The sequence below is a fragment of the Lucilia sericata genome, unplaced genomic scaffold (assembly GCF_015586225.1).
Source record: "Lucilia sericata isolate MDLA Ls3-8-SP2 unplaced genomic scaffold, ASM1558622v1 Contig000546F_arrow, whole genome shotgun sequence".
Taxonomy (NCBI): Eukaryota; Metazoa; Arthropoda; class Insecta; order Diptera; family Calliphoridae; genus Lucilia; species Lucilia sericata.
In genome coordinates this window covers 78183-97577 of record NW_023994556.1, presented here as the reverse complement: position 1 = coordinate 97577, position 19395 = coordinate 78183, and the positions used below count along the sequence as shown (strand labels likewise).

Here is a 19395-nt window from a genome sequence, read left to right as displayed (position 1 = left end):
CGAACGAACGAACGAACGAACGAAAGAACGAAAAAACGAACGAACGAAGAACGAACGAACGAACGAACGAACGAACGAACGAACGAAACGAACGAACGAACGAACGAACGAACGAACAACGAACGAAAAACGAACGAACGAAAGAAAACGAACGAACGAACGAACGAAACGAACGAACGAACGAACGAACGAACGAACGAACGAACAACGAACGAACGAACGAAACGAAAACGAACGAACGAACGAACGAACGAACGAACGAACGAACGAACGAACGAAGAACGAAACGAACGAACGAACGAACGAACGAACGAAACGAACGAACGAACGAACGAACGAACGAACGAACAACGAACGAACGAAGAAGAACGAACGAACGAACGAACGAACGAAAGAACGAACGAACGAACGAAACGAACGAACGAACGAACGAACGAACGAACGAACGAACGAACGAACGAACGAACGAAACGAACGAACGAACGAACGAACGAACGAACGAACGAACGAAGAACGAACGAACGAACAACGAAACGAACGAACGAACGAACGAACGAACGAACGAACGAACGAACGAAACGAAGAACGAACGAAACGAACGAACGAACGAACGAACGAACGAACGAAAGAACGAACGAACGACGAACGAACGAACGAACGAACGAACGAACGAACGAAGAACGAACGAACGAACGAACGAACGAACGAACGAACGAACGAAGAACGAACGAACTAAGAACGAACGAACGAACGAACGAACGAACGATACGAACGAACGAACGAACGAACGAACGAACGAACGAACGAAACTAACGAACGAACGAGAACGAACGAACGAAACGAACGAACGAACTGAAGAACGAACGAACGAACGAACGAACGAACGAACGAACGAACGAAACGAACGAACGAACGAAGAACGAACGAACGAACGAACGAACGAACGAACGAACGAACGAACGAACGAACGAACGAACGAACGAACGAACGAACGAACGACGAACGACGAACGAACGAACGAACGAACGAACGAACGAACGAACGACGACGAACGAACGAACGACGAACGAACGAACGAACGAACTAACGAACGAACGAAACGAACGAACGAACGAACGAACGAACGAACGAACGAACGAACGAACGAACGAACGAACGAACGAACGAACGAACGAACGAACGAACGAACGAAACGAACGACGAACGAAACGAACGAACGAACGAACGAACGAACGAACGAACGAACGAAACGAACGAAACGAACGAACGAACGAACGAACGAACGAACGAACGAACGAACGAAACGAACGAACGAAAGAACGAACGAACGAACGAACGAACGAACGAAAGAACGAACGAACGAACGAACGAAACGAACGAACTAACGAACGAACGAACGAACGAACGAACGAACGAACGAACGAACGAACGAACGAACGAACGAACGAACGAACGAACGAACGAACGACGAACGAACGAACGAACGAAAAACGAACGAAACGAACGAACGAACGAACGAACGAACGAACGAACGAACGAACGAAGAACGAAACGAACAAACGAACGAACGAACGAACGAACGAACGAACGAACGAACGAACGAACGAACGAACGAACGAACGAACGAACGAACGAACGAACGAACAACGAAACGAACGAACGAACGAACGAACGAACTAACTAACGAACTAACGAACGAACTAACGAACTAACTAACTAACTAACTAACTAACTAACTAACTAACTAACTAACTAACTAACGAACTAACTAACTAACGAACTAACTAACTAAACTAACTAACTAACTAACTAACTAACTAACTAACTAACTAACTAACTAACTAACTAACTAACTAACTAACTAACTAACTAACTAACTAACTAACTAACTAACTAACTGAGGTTTAAGGTTCTCTTCTTCGGACAAAGCAGATCAAGTAGCAATTGGTGATCGAGATACATAGAAATGAATCACAAACAATTCTCTTTGACCCGATTTAAAAGATTTAGACTTGGGAGTTATCCTTGTCTGTATCAGAGGGAATTTGATTACCGATACTCAATTCCTTTTGCCTCGATTTCAACGCTAAAGATTTGGCGATTTGGGGTTAACAGAACGGCACTACCCATACACCGCGATATTTACAATAAATGGTTATCACTTGCGGAGATAACATGAATTGTCCAATATCTAACGACTAATCCAAACATACTTTCGCTTACAGAATTTTTTAGAAGGCACAGGGATCTATTTCTAAAGGCAGCAATGGGCAGATTAATAACATCAGAATAAACTGCAACCTTGCCCAAATTTATGCGGATCTATAGGCTAAAGATTAATTAAATTTATGTCAAAATATCTTATTTAAGGCAAATCTTGGTATTTACTCCTAATATCAAGGATAATTCTAAACAATACGACCACACACCCACATTACATCCTAAAAAGGACTTTCGAATTAAGTGTGATATTGAAAACCAGCTCCTTCTTATAAATACCAATATTTAAAGCTCATAGTAACTAAATAAAATAAAAATATTTCTTTTAAAATTTAACAGAAGTAAATAATTTGCATACCTATAAATTAACATAATGTTAAGATTGTCAACAGCATATTAAAATTAACATTAACTTTAACATTATCTCTAACAAATGCTCAACAAATGATATTAAATGAAATGTTAAAGAGACACACCATAATGGGGGGAGAAATAATAGAGACAGAGAGAAAACACCGCACAAAACTTTAACAAAAAAGTAACAAATGAAAAAAATCGAGGTATTGAAAGAACTGGACGCAGTGCAGCAAACAGTCTGTTTATGGTGCTCAACGTAGATTGTCGTTACAATTGAGTTAAACGCGGCGCTAATAAACCAAAAAATATATAAAAATAAATATATAGAAAATTATAAAAAAAAAATATTAAAAAAGAAGCAAAGAAATAAAAAAAACGTTGGAAAATTTATAGAAAAATTGTTTGTTAAAGTTAAAAACGGAATGCGTGTAGATAGAAAATTTTCTATTTAAGTGAAAAAGAAAACCAAAAATAAATCTTATATATCTTTAGAGAAAATAAATAAAAAATTAATTTTTATATAAAAATAAAAGTTTCGATAAAGCTTGGAATAAAATAATTTATTTAGAAAAATTATTAATTAAAAAATATACATCAAAAGCAAACTAAAGTTTTAAAAATTCTTTAAAAACGTGATTTTACTAATATAAATCTGCTGCCAGTGATTTTTGTCTTGCTGTTTATGGAAAAAAGTAAATATTTTGTTTAGTTAATTACTTAATTCTTTTTTAAGTGTTTTTATTTGAATTATATTTAAACAAGAAAATCTTCCTGTTTTTACCAGAATTTCAGCAGCATATTTTGAAGTACTATTAGTTGTTTACTTTTTTTTTGTTTTTGTCCAGAAATTAAATTGTAAGTTGTAGTTTTTTTCTCGTAGTCTTTGATAGAAACAACATTTTTTGAACCGGTATGTATTTAACTGAAAACTAAGACCATTAAATACACAGGCAGAAATAATTGTGATGAATTGAAGGCGAGAGAACCATCAAAACATCTATTCTTATTTTAGAAAGAATTTTGGAAAGTGACACTTAAATCTTAATGGACCCATCCTTTCGTCATTTATTACCTTAGTTGTGTTGAAGTGTACTTAGGTTAAATGGGGTCTTAAATTAACTATAATTAATTAATTAAACTAATTTCCAATTTCATAAAACTAAATTTTACATTTTAGAAGAATGTAAACATATATAAACTGTTTTATCTTAAAAGGTTTTAAAGGGCATATTAACGTTGATTTCTGAAGAGTGGCTTAAGTTGGAAGTACACAACACGCGTTGTACGCGGCAACGCGTTATAGGTTTCTGTCGAAAAAAAGTTGAAATAGTGTATTTTCATTTAACAAGTTACAAACTGTAAGTTTCAACTGTTGACGCATCGGCAGCTGATCAGAGTTGTATTTTGTTTTGGTTTGAATAAGAAAAACTAAAATGTAATAAATGAACGAAAAATATAAAGAAAAATTAACAAAAACGTCAAATTTAGATTTTTAAAAGAGCAAGAGAGATCAAAATGTCGCGTGGTATGAAACTTGCAGCTTGTAAAGCGAGAAAAGCGTAAAACGTGTTGCTGCTCAACGCGTATTGTGTACTTCCACCTTTACTTATTTGGGACGTAGAGCCAATGACATTTGGAATGCTCAAAAGTTAATTAGTTAGTTAGTTAGTTAGTTAGTTAGTTAGTTAGTTAGTTAGTTAGTTAGTTAGTTAGTTAGTTAGTTAGTTAGTTAGTTAGTTAGTTAGTTAGTTAGTTAGTTAGTTAGTTAGTTAGTTAGTTAGTTAGTTAGTTAGTTAGTTAGTTAGTTAGTTAGTTAGTTAGTTAGTAGTTAGTTAGTTAGTAGTTAGTTAGTTAGTTAGTTAGTTAGTTAGTTAGTTAGTTAGTTAGTAGTTAGTTAGTAGTTAGTTAGTTAGTTAGTTAGTTAGTTAGTTAGTTAGTTAGTTAGTTAGTTAGTTAGTTAGTTAGTTAGTTAGTTAGTTAGTTAGTTAGTTAGTTAGTTAGTTAGTTAGTTAGTTAGTTAGTAGTTAGTTAGTAGTTAGTTAGTTAGTTAGTTAGTTAGTTAGTTAGTTAGTTAGTTAGTTAGTTAGTTAGTTAGTTAGTTAGTTAGTTAGTTAGTAGTTAGTTAGTTAGTTAGTTAGTTAGTTAGTTAGTTAGTAGTTAGTTAGTTAGTTAGTTAGTTAGTTAGTTAGTTAGTTAGTTAGTTAGTTAGTTAGTTAGTTAGTTAGTTAGTTAGTTAGTTAGTTAGTTAGTTAGTTAGTTAGTTAGTTAGTTAGTTAGTTAGTTAGTTAGTTAGTAGTTAGTTAGTTAGTTAGTTAGTTAGTTAGTTAGTAGTTAGTTAGTTAGTTAGTTAGTAGTTAGTTAGTTAGTTAGTTAGTAGTTAGTTAGTTAGTTAGTTAGTTAGTTAGTTAGTTAGTTAGTTAGTTAGTTAGTAGTTAGTTAGTTAGTTAGTTAGTTAGTTAGTTAGTTAGTTAGTTAGTTAGTTAGTTAGTTAGTTAGTTAGTAGTTAGTTAGTTAGTTAGTTAGTTAGTTAGTAGTTAGTTAGTTAGTTAGTTAGTTAGTTAGTTAGTTAGTTAGTTAGTTAGTTAGTTAGTTAGTTAGTTAGTTAGTTAGTTAAATCTGATCCCAAGAAATACACCTAGTCTACTAGCGACCCTGTTAAGCGCTCCTTTAGCAGTCTCTGGTTTGACTTGGACCATTCGTACGAATTTCTGTTTCCTTCCTTTATCGAACTATTAACATACTGAGAGTTACGCGGTCATGTCTAAATCGTCTCAACTTCATTAATATATGTGTTCAAGACAGGTCCATAAAGAATTCTGTATAGAATCTGATATTAAGAAACAAACAACCGAAAGCGTTTCCTATAAATTTTTCGTTCTGCTTAGTAAAGCTTAGGAACATCTATCGGTCACTCGTGACTGATCTGGAACTTTTAGAATCATACACGATTTTCAACGATTATGAGTTTTTTGTTGTTTAGATAATGTTCTTATTTTCAATATTTTCTTTTTCTAAAGTTTCAATTTCGAATATTTTTCTCTCAGTGTAACATTTTTTTAATAACTTACAGTATTATAAGGCCAATTAGCATAAAATTACTAAAAGTATATACCTAGTTTATTTACAATGCTACTTACTTACTTGTACTTGTAAATTTCTTGCAAAAAAATACATAAAAAGATGAAGTGCTGAGTCAAATATTAAACGAATGAAGTGGGGAAATGAAAGAAAATCCTGCAGGCTGTTGCTAACCACTGTAGCAACCCCTAAATTTCTAATAGTTTTCGGTTAAATGTCGGCAAGATAAAATCTTTAATTTGTCAATAATAATGTTTTAGATGGTGGTACAGCTCCTAATCTTTTTAAAAATTAATAATTATTTGCCAAACTTTATATTTTTTTTATATCCAAAGAAATACTTAGAATTATGAACATTGCAGTTTGGACATCAAATTCCCATTAAGTTTAAGCTAAAACATCATTTATAACTTTTTTGTTCGAACTAAAAAAAAAAACACATGACGACTGACCACTTAGGTATTGTCTAATTCAATAACTAGTTAGAAGACGTGTTTATATGGTAAGACTAACTAAACAAAACCAAATGATTAATGATTTTATAAGTTTTTTTTTTAAGAAAATTTTACGTTTCCTAGTGTTTCCCCATATGTTCACTTTTATTTGTATAACTCCTCTACTCCCCCCCTAACTTGTTTCGTTGTATTAAAAAAGGAAGTAATTATTTAGAAAACTTTAACGAAAAAGAAGAAGAAGAGAAAAATACAAGTTAAATTACTTTAACTAACGCAAAGCAAATCTACAAGATTCTTAAAACTTTTCAAGATAACAAAATTTCAAATAAAATTAAAAGATTTAAATCGAAAAGTAGAAAAATCAAAAAAAAAAAAAATATCATTAACAACATGCAATCGTTTACTACTTGAAGACTTAAATAAACATTTTAAGAAATTATTAATAAAACTCATTAAAAATAAAAGAATCATACTATATAAAAACTTGTTTAAATTAACACTTTTTGTTAATGAATATAATTAACACATTTAATAATAAAATTTAATAATAAATTTTTAAAATTTATATAGATTTTGTGTTCAGATTAAAAAGCCACAGATGGTCTGCTATATTTATGGCTATAATTTAAGTTAATTTTCTTTTAACATAGAATATTCTTTTAAAAAATATATATATAAAATAATGAGGAAAATTAAAAGATTTTGTGTTAGTAGAAAATTGTATATATTATAGGTAATGTGATGCCTTGAATGAAACGATTTTGCGAATCTTCTAATAGTAATAAAGTAAGGCAGGCAGGCTACTGGTTTTGGCAAAATGTCTGGTGCGGAAAAAAGGAATGAATTCATTATATAAGAAAAATAAATTTCTACATATTTAAAGATCATGATATAGATTCACTCAGACCCTACAACAGTAATAAATTCTGTTTTAGTCCACTTGGATCCAGCTTAGACCAATTGTGCCCTTAGATTCTTAAGTACATAGCCGATATTTAAGTTATCTGATTGTAAACTTAAAATTCTATGTATGTATGTTCTTCTGGTGTCCCGTTAGGTGAGCGGGTAACTGCTAATCATGAGTTCGATTCCCACTAAAGAATCGTAAATCTTTTACGAATCTTCCAGCTGAACTTGAAGGTCTTTAAATTATTGTATTTTGAGTTGATCTACGATAGCCTTAAAAGTATATGTTTAAGTTAATCGCTTTCAGCTCAAAGTACATTCAAACCTCAATTGTAGTTCTTCATGTTCCATAAAATTTAAATTTCTTAAAAGAAATCTCTGGAGTTCAATTTAAATCTCAATTCCAGGTCCTCTAAGAGAACGAGTTTAGCTGTAATGATATCCAATATCAACTGTAATCCTCGAACTTTTTATAGCTCGATTTCGACTTCAATAGCCGATTTACTTTCTGCAGTATTCTTAGATCTTTTTTTACTCAAGTTTGAACTTTTTTAGATCTTTTTATAGCTCGCTTACTACTTCAATAGCAGAGATATACCAATTTTATTTTAAACGTAGATCTTTTTACTTTAATCACAAATCCAAATTTCTCTCTAATCGTCGATCTCTATACACTTATTTAATTATATCTATAAACTATATATATTTATAAACTATATATAGTCCACGGTTCCATTTCAGTTCCAATTCAATGCCAGATCTTTTCATGGCACGATTTCTGCCTCAATCCCAGATCGAATATAACCTTCATTCCTTTATTTTCATATAGTCGAATTTCAGTCAATTTCAGATCGTTTGTAATTGAAATTTCTGATTTAATCAGAAATCATTTTACGCAACAATTTTAGCTTTAATCTCACTAATTTAGGAAGGAAGGAAGCCCAATTTCAGCTTCCTTACCCTCCATAAAGTGCGATTTCTCTGCTTCAAAAGTAGATCAATCATTGATTTCCTTACACTCAAATTTCTGTTAATACCAGATCTTTTAAAGATCCAATTTCATGTTACATCAGAAAATTTTAGTTTGAGTCTTAAAACTTTTCGATTCAGCCCAATTTCAGCTTTAATCATAGATCCTTTTACTCTACAAAGAGTACGATTTCTGCTTTAAAAGCAGATCCAACGGCAGTTTCAATCATTGATCTTCTTACAGTCACATTTCTGTTCATACCAGATCTTTTGAAATTCCAATTTCATGTTAAATCAGAAATCATTTTACAGTCCAATTTCAGCTTTAGTCATAAACCTTATTCCTCCACATAAAGTACAATTTCTCCGCTTCAAAACCAGATCCAATTACAGCTTCAATCATTAATGTTCTTACAGTAGAATTGCTGTTAATTCCAGATCTTTTGAGATTTCAATCTCGAGTTTAATCATAAATCATTTTTTAGTACAACTTCAGCTTTCATGTCACCATTTTCGAAGTCCAATTTCATATTGAATAGTAGATCTATTACCCGTATAATTTCAGCTTCATTCTTTGATCCTTTTATAGCATAATTTGTGTTTCAATCGCCGATCCAATATCAGCTTTAATAGTAAATACACTGTAAAACTTCTATTAATACCAGATCTTTCGAAAATCCAATTTCGGGTTTAATCATAAATCTCTTTACACTTAAATTTCAGTTTTAATCTTATGACTTTTTGCAGATCAATATCAAACTTCATTCAATATCAATTTTAATTATTGAACTTTTTATATTACGATTTATGCTTCAATAGCATATTCAATATCAGCTTTAATCCTTAATCTTTTCGAATTTCAATCAATCTCAGATTTAGTCATAAATCATTTTATAGTTCAATTTCAGCATTATGCTCATCACTTTACAGATTTACATATCCATTTACAAACAAATTCCTGCTTCATTCGTGGACCTATAGAAACCACTAAAAAGCGTAATTATTACTGTTTCAATTGAAGATCCAAAATCAGCATTCATCTTACAGTCGTATAACAGTTAATCCCAGATCTATTAAAAGTTCAATTTCGGAATTAATAGAACATCATTTTGCAGTCCAATTTCAGCTTTAATCTCATGAAATTTTAGCTTTAATCGTACACCTTTTGACAGTGTACCTTCATGCATAATCATGATCCAATGTTAGTTTCAATTCTAGTTCGAAATTTTTCAAACTTCCTTCAAATGTTTTCATTCCTTTAAGTTGCAGTTATGCCAAAGAGAATTTAAGCTATCAAAGTTGTTTTTGTTGGTATTGGTCTATTTCTGTCTGTGGTCTGCTTACCGTATTTTAGCCATTTACTTGAATGTCTAAAGAAGATAATGATGTTGCTAGCTGGTGCTGTTTGTGAGTTTGTTGATGATGATGATGTTGGTGTGGAGTCTGGTTTTTGCTATTCTATGAGTACAAAAGTTGTTACCGCTGCTCTATCATTATTATTATTGTAGTTGTTGTTGTCGTCTATTGTAGCTACTTTTGTTATTATTGTTGCCATTACATTTAAAACAACAAAACAAAATAAAAACTAAAATAAAATGACCACAGAGCACGTAATACTAACGCTTCAAGCGTAAACTTTGTGTTTTTATTTGAAATTATTTTTGTACATTTTAGTTACAAACTGAAAAAAAAAAAAAAAACAACATCAAAAGCCGGGTGTTTTTGCTTCACTGGTTCTTCTTGCATTTTTTTTAAAGGAATGAAGACGGTGAAGTTAGTGGTAATGGTGATGGTGGTGGGTTTCTTACTTGTTTATTTATTTACACATGTATCTAGTTTTTTTGAGAAATTTTTGTTTGTTATTTGTTAAACATTTTTTAAAAAAAGTACTTTCTGTAAAGTATCTGCAAAAAATTATAAACAATACACAACTAAAATAAAGTTGGTTCTTTGTTGTTTTTTATTTCGCTTTTATCTTTTGTTTTTTTTTTAGAATAAAACCATTAATTTTAATTTATTTCTGTACGACAGGTGCAAGCATTTCGAAATGTATAAAAACGCCTTCTTCTCGGGGTGATATTTAACTGAAACTTGTGGTATTGTAGTAGTAATTTCTAAAAACAGTTTATCTTTTTGTTTGATTTCCTTTAAGCTTTTAGTTGTTGTTTTTTGTTTTCATTGAAGTTTTAACAATGATGCTGAAATGTTTGGTGACAAGTCTTTAGAGGTTTCTATTATCTTACACTGAGAAAAAGTCCTGATTATAGATGTTCAATTCCTCTAAATGGTTATAGTTTTCTTTGGGTGTAAACTTTAAATTTCATATTTCAACTTTACATAAAGAAAATACTTTTTCTTTGGAAATCGTTAAAACCGTTAACTTTATTATTCAAATTAAAATTATTATCCACATTTAATCATACATTATAATTACAGTAGTTTTCCGATTTAACGACCATTCAATTCTACGAACATCGCATTTAACGAACAAGCTAATTTTTCCTATTGACTACCTTAAATAACGAACAAAACTTGTTTTTTGTACCCTGTTTAACGAACTAATAAAAATATTATTATTTAAATGAAGATAAAATGACATTTATCAAAAATAACAAATAACCTAAGTTGTAGTGGTGCTTTTATACCCAAAGCTGTAACACATTCTGGGTTCTTATTAAATTTTAGTTCGATGTAGCTATGTCCGTCCGTCCTTCAGATAATGACTTTAACGCTCATTACTCGCTTAACAATACGAGTACGCCGATGAAATTCGATTCAAACATGTTCTATACTAACCGAAATCTCTAACAAATTTTATGGGAATCGGTCCATAATTGACCTTACCCTCCATATCAGGCCCCCTTAAGAAAATTACTTCAACGCTCATTACTCGCTTAAAAATACGAGTATAGCGATGAACTTCGAGAAATAACTTTAACGCTCATGACTGAATTAAAATACAGCGATGAAATTCGACACAAATATGGTTTGAAGGTGGGTATATAAGATTCGGAATTTTGTGTTTTGTGCTATTTTTATAAAAAAAGAATTAATTTTTATAAAATACATTTAAAAAATATTTTATGCACCTATTTTTAATTATTTTCCTACCAAAAACCCACGTTTTAGTTAGTACTGCATATAACGAACTTTTCAATTTTACGAACAGGCCTGACAACATATGGGTTCGTTAAATCGGAAAACTACTGTATAATAAAACATTTATTATGCAACCATTTAAAGTCGGCCGTAAAAACTATTTTTATCTTAATTCATAATTTAAATTTAATGCAAAAACCAAACACAAAACTGATATAATTAAAGCCAACATTTTCTAAATAAACAAAGTTAAATTATAATAATAAAAAAAGTAAAATACAAAATTATAATAAAATGTTGCAACAACTTTTTTTTTGGATTTTCTTGGCTGTCTTTAGTTTTATGCGCCAAAACCTAAAAATAATAATAAATCAGTTTTTAATACATACTTTATTAAGGCCTTAGAGAACTACACAAAAATGGGCTATATTTTTAACTGATCAGACGCTTGGTTGATTATTTTAAAGGCTCTAGAGCAGTTTTATTAATACATAAATTTAGCTTCAATCCTTGATCTTAACCATCAGCCCAATTTTAATCAAAATCTTATTCAATTTTTGCTTATATTTTGAATTCCTCTTAAGTCCAATTAAGCATGAAACTTATAATTTAGTTACTGATCTATTTATAGTTCATATTTTATTCTTTTTACAGTCACATTTCAGCTTCAATCGGAGATCTCTTTACAATCAAATAACAAATAGTAGATTTGTTTGTTTCCGATTGTTTCTTTACTCGTAGATATTTCTAAGGTCTAGTTTCTACTATAATCATAGTTCTTTTTACAGTTAAATTTCTGATCTAATCATAACTAGTTTTTCAGTTTCATTCGGGCTTCTATTTTAGATCAATTTACAGGTTCATTTCGATTACAATTCTTGATCAGTGTAGTTTTATTCTAAACATTGTTTCTTTCTAAGGTCTAGTTTTTTACTACAATCATAGATCTTTTAATAGTTCAATTTCTAATTTAATCAAAACCAGTTTTTCAGTTCCATTCGAGCTTTAATTGTACATCAATTTACAGGTTATTTTCGGTTACAATTATTGATTAGTGTAGTTTTTTCTAAACATTGTTTCTTTACTCGCAGATCTTTCTAAGGTCTAGTTTCTACTACAATCGTAGATCTTTTTATAATTCTTTTTCTGATCGAATCATAACTAGTTTTTCAGTTTCTTTCAGGCTTCTACAGGTTAATTTCGGTTAAAATTTTTGATCACTTTAGAGTTTGATTTCAGCTTTAACCACAAATCGATTTACTATCCAATTTCAACTGCAGATCACTTCAAATATCCACATTAATAGTAGATCTTTTTTTAGAGTGATTATATATATAGCCTTAGTAACTGATCTTTCTAAAGTCAAATTTTAACTGCAACCTTACATCCTTTTACATTTGAAATTCAGCTTTAATTACTCATGGTTTTTCAATCCCTATTAAGCTTCAATCGTAGATCATTTTAAAGGTTTAAACATCGATTGTTCCTTTACTCGTAGATCTTTCTAAGATCTAGTTTCTACTACAATCGTAGATTTTTTATAGTTCAATTTCTGATCTAATCATAACTCGTTTTTCAGTTCCATTCGAGATAAATTTACCGCTTAATTTCGGTTACAGTTATTGATCACTTTACAGTTTAATTTCAGCTTTAATTGTAGATCTTTTTAGAGTTACATTTTAGGATAAAATATCGATTATTTCAAAGATCTTTCTAAAGTCAAATTTTAACTACAACCTTGCATCCTTTTGCATTTGAAATTTAGCTTTAATTACTTATCGTTTTCCAGTTCCTATTAAGCTCTAATCGTAGATCATTTTAAAGGCTTTAACATCGATTATTTAAAACCTCAATATATGCTTTAATCACAGACCTTTTAAAGTCAAACTTCAACTACAATCGTACATTCTTTTACCGGTAAATTTCAGCTTCAATTACTCATCATTTTCCAGTTCCTATTGAGCTTCAATCGTAGATCATTTTAAAGGCTTAAACGTCGATCATTTAAAATCTCTTTAAATGCCTTAGTAACAGATCTGAAGTCAAATTTTAACTAAAATCTTACATCCTTTTACATTTGAAATTCAGCATCAATTTCTCAGGTAAAACCAGATCTTTTTACAGTTTCAAATCAGCTTTAATTATTGGTATATTTACATTATTTTCCTGATTAACTGATAGATCTTCTGATAGTAAAACTATATTAATGATCAATCACTGATCTTTTTAACATTCCATTTCAGATTTTATCAAGATGCTTTTATAGTCCAATTTTTGCTTCAATCAGAGATATCGTTTTTTTAACTCCATTTCTACTTCTATCTAAGATTATTCAACCGTAGATCACTTTATATTTTGAGTTCATCTTTAACCACTGATCTTTTTAAAATTTTGTATATATCAATTCCAACTTTATTCGTATTAAAATAGGGTCCCTGATTTTAATCACAGATCGTTTTACAGTTCTATCTCGGGGTCAATCGTGTATCTTTTTATTTTTGAATTTTGGTTCTTTTATGAGTCCATTTTAGGCTTCAATCGTGTATCTTTTTAAAATTTCATTTCAGCTTTAGATCACAGATCTTTTTACAATCCCATTTCAGCTTCGTCGATACAATTACAGTTCAATTGCAGTTTTAATTGGAGATCTTTTTACAGTTCCATATAAATCACGTTATAGTGTAGTTTCAGCTATAGTCCCATTTCAGCTTCAATCGTAGTTCTGCTTATACTTTAATATCCGCTTTAAACAGAAATCTTTTAACGGTCCAATTTCTGATTTAGATCTTTTTACAATTCGCCTTCTATTTTAACATCAAACCCAAAACTTTTTATCATTTAATCCTCCTTATTCTAGCTTTAACAGAAAGATAATACAACATTCATGGTCAAGATCGAATATTACTTTGTAGGATCTACAATAGATATTTTCATGTGTTACAAACGTAATGATAATTCCAATATACTACCCTTCTGCCTGTTGGCCTCAATGTAACAAAAAAAGAGCTTAAATTGTAATTCATGTTACAAACATGTTGGTTCAATGGTTTTTTGTTACTTCTATAATTTTTTAATAAGTTTTACCTACATACATTTTTTGTTGATGTTGTTATTATGATTGTTATTATTGTGGCTTTTTGTTTTTTTTTTATTGTTGCTGCCATTAATGACGATAGAATATCGTATATGGACGATTCATAATTTGATTTTTTGTTGCTCTCTTTTAATGTAAATGACATGTAGTAAGCAAAACATACAAACATACATAATTGTTTGTATGCAAGTAATATATTGTATTGTAAATGTACGATAAGGTTCCAGTAGTATGTGTACAATTCACTAGTTACCTTAGTGTCAACTGATATTCTATAAAGAAATGCTTTCGACAGGTTTTGTTTTTGAATTTAGCAAAAACTTAAATCACTTTATAACCAAGAACAAATTACTTTGCACTGCAGGGCTTTTCAAATCCCTGCTGTTGTTTCTCTTTATTGTGGTTTTTAGAAATCTAGTAAAAAACTATTTATAGGCATGAGTATGGTTCTTGCAAAAATGGTTTTTATTCATTAATAATATTTTTTTTTTGCTTTAAATGTGTATTTGCTTTCTTTTTAATAGCATCTACGAAGTATTTGTTATTTGTACAGCTCTATAAAGTCTGGACTTTAATGCCATTCTTTGCTTTGACGCATGGTGGTAAATGCAATAATAGTATAGCTAGGGGAGTTGAACTTTGCAGTTATAATATTTTAAATATAAATCTAGTTATTATGCAACAGCTTGATCACTTAATTTCAATAAGCTTTAAAAGCTTTACAAGTAAAAGATTTCAGAATGCTCAAATTCCAAACGTACTACTGATCCCCTCTATTTCTCCCAGTGTATGTTTGAACCACTCCAAATCAAACTAACACATATTAAATAATCTACACACTCGAACTCGTATCATATTTCTTAAGTATGGACTGGCCCACAAACAGCACTATATTTACAGTACAGTATAATAAAAAACATTAACAAGTAAATTGGAAACAGAACAAGAACATCAGCAGAAAAAAAAACAACTAAAACCATAACAACTTTTACTTGTTATATTAAAAAAAAGAAAACAACAACAAAAAAATTAATATATAATTTTCCTATAACTTGGTTTTTCTACAAATAAATGATGATACTCTGCTTTTATTGATTATTAGTTGTAAAAATTACACGACTTATAACAAGCAGACTGCAACAGACAGTCAGTTAGTTATAACCAGCATCATAAAATATTCATGCGCTCCTATACAGTTGCCACCATAAAGAAGATTCATTGATTTTTACGATTTTACGAGGTGAAGAAGACCAGCAGAAAAAGTAAAGACAATATAAAACAATATTTTTTGTAACAAGACAAGTTTCTGACGCAGTTGATGATGAGGATGATATGAGACCAGACCAGCCAGCAGCAATAGCTTCATGCAGTGTGGAAGCTGAATGATGCACTTAAGGCCACCGCTAGACAAACAGTTGCTTATTGATGTTTAACTGCGCTTTAATCTTATTTGCACTTGACAGACAGACGGACCGTATTAAGTGCAGTAATCACTATAAAAGGACTGACAAAGTGTTGGAAAAGTGAGGAGGTTATTTGAACGTACAGTTCACTGATAAATATAATTTATTTTTATGATTGGAAATTTTATTATTTGTTAAAACAAGCAATTAAATAACAGATCATAATGAAACAGATAGTTGCAGGAACTAAGATGACGTCAGTTCTAGTTCAGTTCTAGTTCAGTTCTAGTTCAGTTCTAGTTCAGTTCTAGTTCAGTTCTAGTTCAGTTCTAGTTCAGTTCTAGTTCAGTTCTAGTTCAGTTCTAGTTCAGTTCTAGTTCAGTTCTAGTTCAGTTCTAGTTCAGTTCTAGTTCAGTTCTAGTTCAGTTCTAGTTCAGTTCTAGTTCAGTTCTAGTTCAGTTCTAGTTCAGTTCTAGTTCAGTTCTAGTTCAGTTCTAGTTCAGTTCTAGTTCAGTTCTAGTTCAGTTCTAGTTCAGTTCTAGTTCAGTTCTAGTTCAGTTCTAGTTCAGTTCTAGTTCAGTTCTAGTTCAGTTCTAGTTCAGTTCTAGTTCAGTTCTAGTTCAGTTCTAGTTAGTTCTAGTTCAGTTCTAGTTCAGTTCTAGTTCAGTTCTAGTTCAGTTCTAGTTCAGTTCTAGTTCAGTTCTAGTTCAGTTCTAGTTCAGTTCTAGTTCAGTTCTAGTTCAGTTCTAGTTCAGTTCTAGTTCAGTTCTAGTTCAGTTCTAGTTCAGTTCTAGTTCAGTTCTAGTTCAGTTCTAGTTCAGTTCTAGTTCAGTTCTAGTTCAGTTCTAGTTCAGTTCTAGTTCAGTTCTAGTTCAGTTCTAGTTCAGTTCTAGTTCAGTTCTAGTTCAGTTCTAGTTCAGTTTCTAGTTCAGTTCTAGTTCAGTTCTAGTTCAGTTCTAGTTCAGTTCTAGTTCAGTTCTAGTTCAGTTCTAGTTCAGTTCTAGTTCAGTTTCTAGTTCAGTTCTAGTTCAGTTCTAGTTCAGTTCTAGTTCAGTTCTAGTTCAGTTCTAGTTCAGTTCTAGTTCAGTTCTAGTTCAGTTCTAGTTCAGTTCTAGTTCAGTTCTAGTTCAGTTCTAGTTCAGTTCTAGTTCAGTTTAGTTCAGTTCTAGTTCAGTTCTAGTTCAGTGTTCTAGTTCAGTTCTAGTTCAGTTCTAGTTCAGTTCTAGTTCAGTTCTAGTTCAGTTCTAGTTCAGTTCTAGTTCAGTTCTAGTTCAGTTCTAGTAGTTCTAGTTCAGTTCTAGTTCAGTTCTAGTTCAGTTCTAGTTCAGTTCTAGTTCAGTTCTAGTTCAGTTCTAGTTCAGTTCTAGTTCAGTTCTAGTTCAGTTCTAGTTCAGTTCTAGTTCAGTTCTAGTTCAGTTCTAGTTCTGTTCTAGTTCAGTTCTAGTTCAGTTCTAGTTCAGCTCTAGTTCAGTTCTAGTTCAGTTCTAGTTCCGTTCTATTTCAGTTCTAGTTCAGTTCTAGTTCAGTTCAAGTTCAGTTCCAGTTCAGTTTTAGTTCAGAAACTTCAAAATGTCTCAATAGTCTGTTCCAAATTGCGTGTCAATTCACGATATACATTATTTATTGTGAATTGCATATAAATACATAAAATTTTGGAACTCCATTTCGAATTTTTTTCCTTAACAAAATTTGTTAAAATGTATTCTTCCCACTCACATTTTTATCTTATTTTTTCATTGATAGAACAATTATTTATTTATTCATTGCCATCTCATCATCATTATTATTATTATCATCATCATTGTGAATGAATGCTTCAATTATTAAATAATAAAAAGTCATTGTACTTTCCACTCTGGCGTAATAATACTGCGAGAGAAGAACAGTAGTATATGGAATAATAAAATGTTTGCGTATAAAAATTTGTAATCGAAAATAAACATTATGTCTGGTCAGACAGAGGAGATATACCGTATACACTAGCTGATGTGTTATATACAATTATTTCTACGTTTTTATTTTCTTTTTTATGCAATTTTTCATGGCATGAGTTGAAATTAAAAGTATAATTGAACTTTTTATTAATTTTATATAAAAAAAAATACATTGTATGAAAATGGAAAATGCTTTTAATTTGACATTTGTAATGAACTAATATAATTGAACAAGAAATGTAGAAGAAGAAAGAAATTAAAATCAATTTACAATTTAATACTGAAAATAGTGTGTATATTCACACTATTTATTTTAAATATGTGAGTTATGAAGAACCCCTTTTTGGAATTTCATTATTCAACTCCATAAACTCACTGTTAATTATTTTTGTAGAAATCGGTGCAATTTTATTGTTTCAAGACATATTTCAACTTTTAAGGGCATATTTTTATATTTCGCCTTTAAATACATATTTAAACAAAAAGAACATATTTTTGGATTCTCTGGTTATATCCTATTTCCTTGCACCCATAGTAAAGTAGACCAATTAAAAAAGATTTAAACAAAAATTAAAAAGTTTAAGTGACCATTTTAATTCTAGTTTGTTTTTCCTCAGTTTCATTAAAAATAAATAAATATTTTCAAATGAATTTCTAATACATTGTATAACAAACATCACTTAGCAAAAAAATAACTACAAAACTTTGTAATTTTTTTCCTTTAAACTTTTTCAATTGATTTCTATTTTACTCAAGCTATTTTCAATTTGTGTTTCCATCTGGTTTGTTGGTTCATAATGTTGTTGTATGTTGTTGATTGTTAGTTTGTAGCAGAGTTTGGCTGTTGCTGCTGCAAGTTGTAATTCAATTTTTGTAAACAATCAAATGCAATTTTATTTATTCTATAGACTTTTGTAAACATTAGCAATTCTATGTATACACAGAAAAAACTGAAAAACGATTTCAATTACCAAAACCTCGTTTTCAATTATTTTATTTTTTGAAGTTCAACCTATAACAAAAATTGTATATTCAATTACTACTTATAATTGATTTAGTACACAAAATTTTTATTTTTTTCTATTTTTGTTGTTGTTAAATACGTATTTGATTATACATTTTTATGAATCAAATACAAAATGAATTGAACCCTTTTAAAATTTTTGATTAATCGTTTAATTGAAAATTTTTTAAAATTAATTTTTTCTGTGTAAGAATGATTCTACAGTGTTCAATAAAAGTAGATTTACGGTTGAAACATCTGTTTTAAATTATAGCTGGACTATAGATTAGATGAGAGAGTAAGTAGACTTAAGACCACACTATAGACTAGACTAGACTAGACTATAGACTAGACAATAGACTAGACAATAGACTAGACTATAGACTAGACTATAGACTAGACTATAGACTAGACTATAGACTAGACTATAGACTAGACTATAGACTAGACTATAGACTAGACTATAGACTAGACTATAGACTAGACTATAGACTAGACTATAGACTAGACTATAGACTAGACTATAGACTAGACTATAGACTAGACTATAGACTAGACTATAGACTAGACTATAGACTAGACTATAGACTAGACTATAGACTAGACTATAGACTAGACTATAGACTAGACTATAGACTAGACTATAGACTAGACTATAGACTAGACTATAGACTAGACTATAGACTGGACTATAGACTAGACTATAGACTAGACTATAGACTAGACTATAGACTAGACTATAGACTAGACTATAGATTAGACTATATACTAGACTATAGACTAGACTATAGACTAGACTATAGACTAGACTATAGACTAGACTATAGACTAGACTATAGACTAGACTATAGACTAGACTATAGACTAGACTATAGAC

At 30.5% G+C, this 19395-nt stretch overlaps 1 protein-coding gene across 1 annotated transcript in view; it reads left to right on the top strand.

The window, feature by feature from the left end:
- The first annotated feature begins 2818 nt into the window (after positions 1 to 2818).
- LOC119606030 (protein phosphatase 1 regulatory subunit 14B) overlaps positions 2819 to 19395 on the top strand; it is a 57811-nt gene continuing 41234 nt past the window's right edge. The window contains exon 1 of the mRNA XM_037959395.1: positions 2819 to 3269. The gene's annotated coding sequence lies outside the window, so the exon portion shown is untranslated. The remainder of the gene's footprint in view (positions 3270 to 19395) is intronic.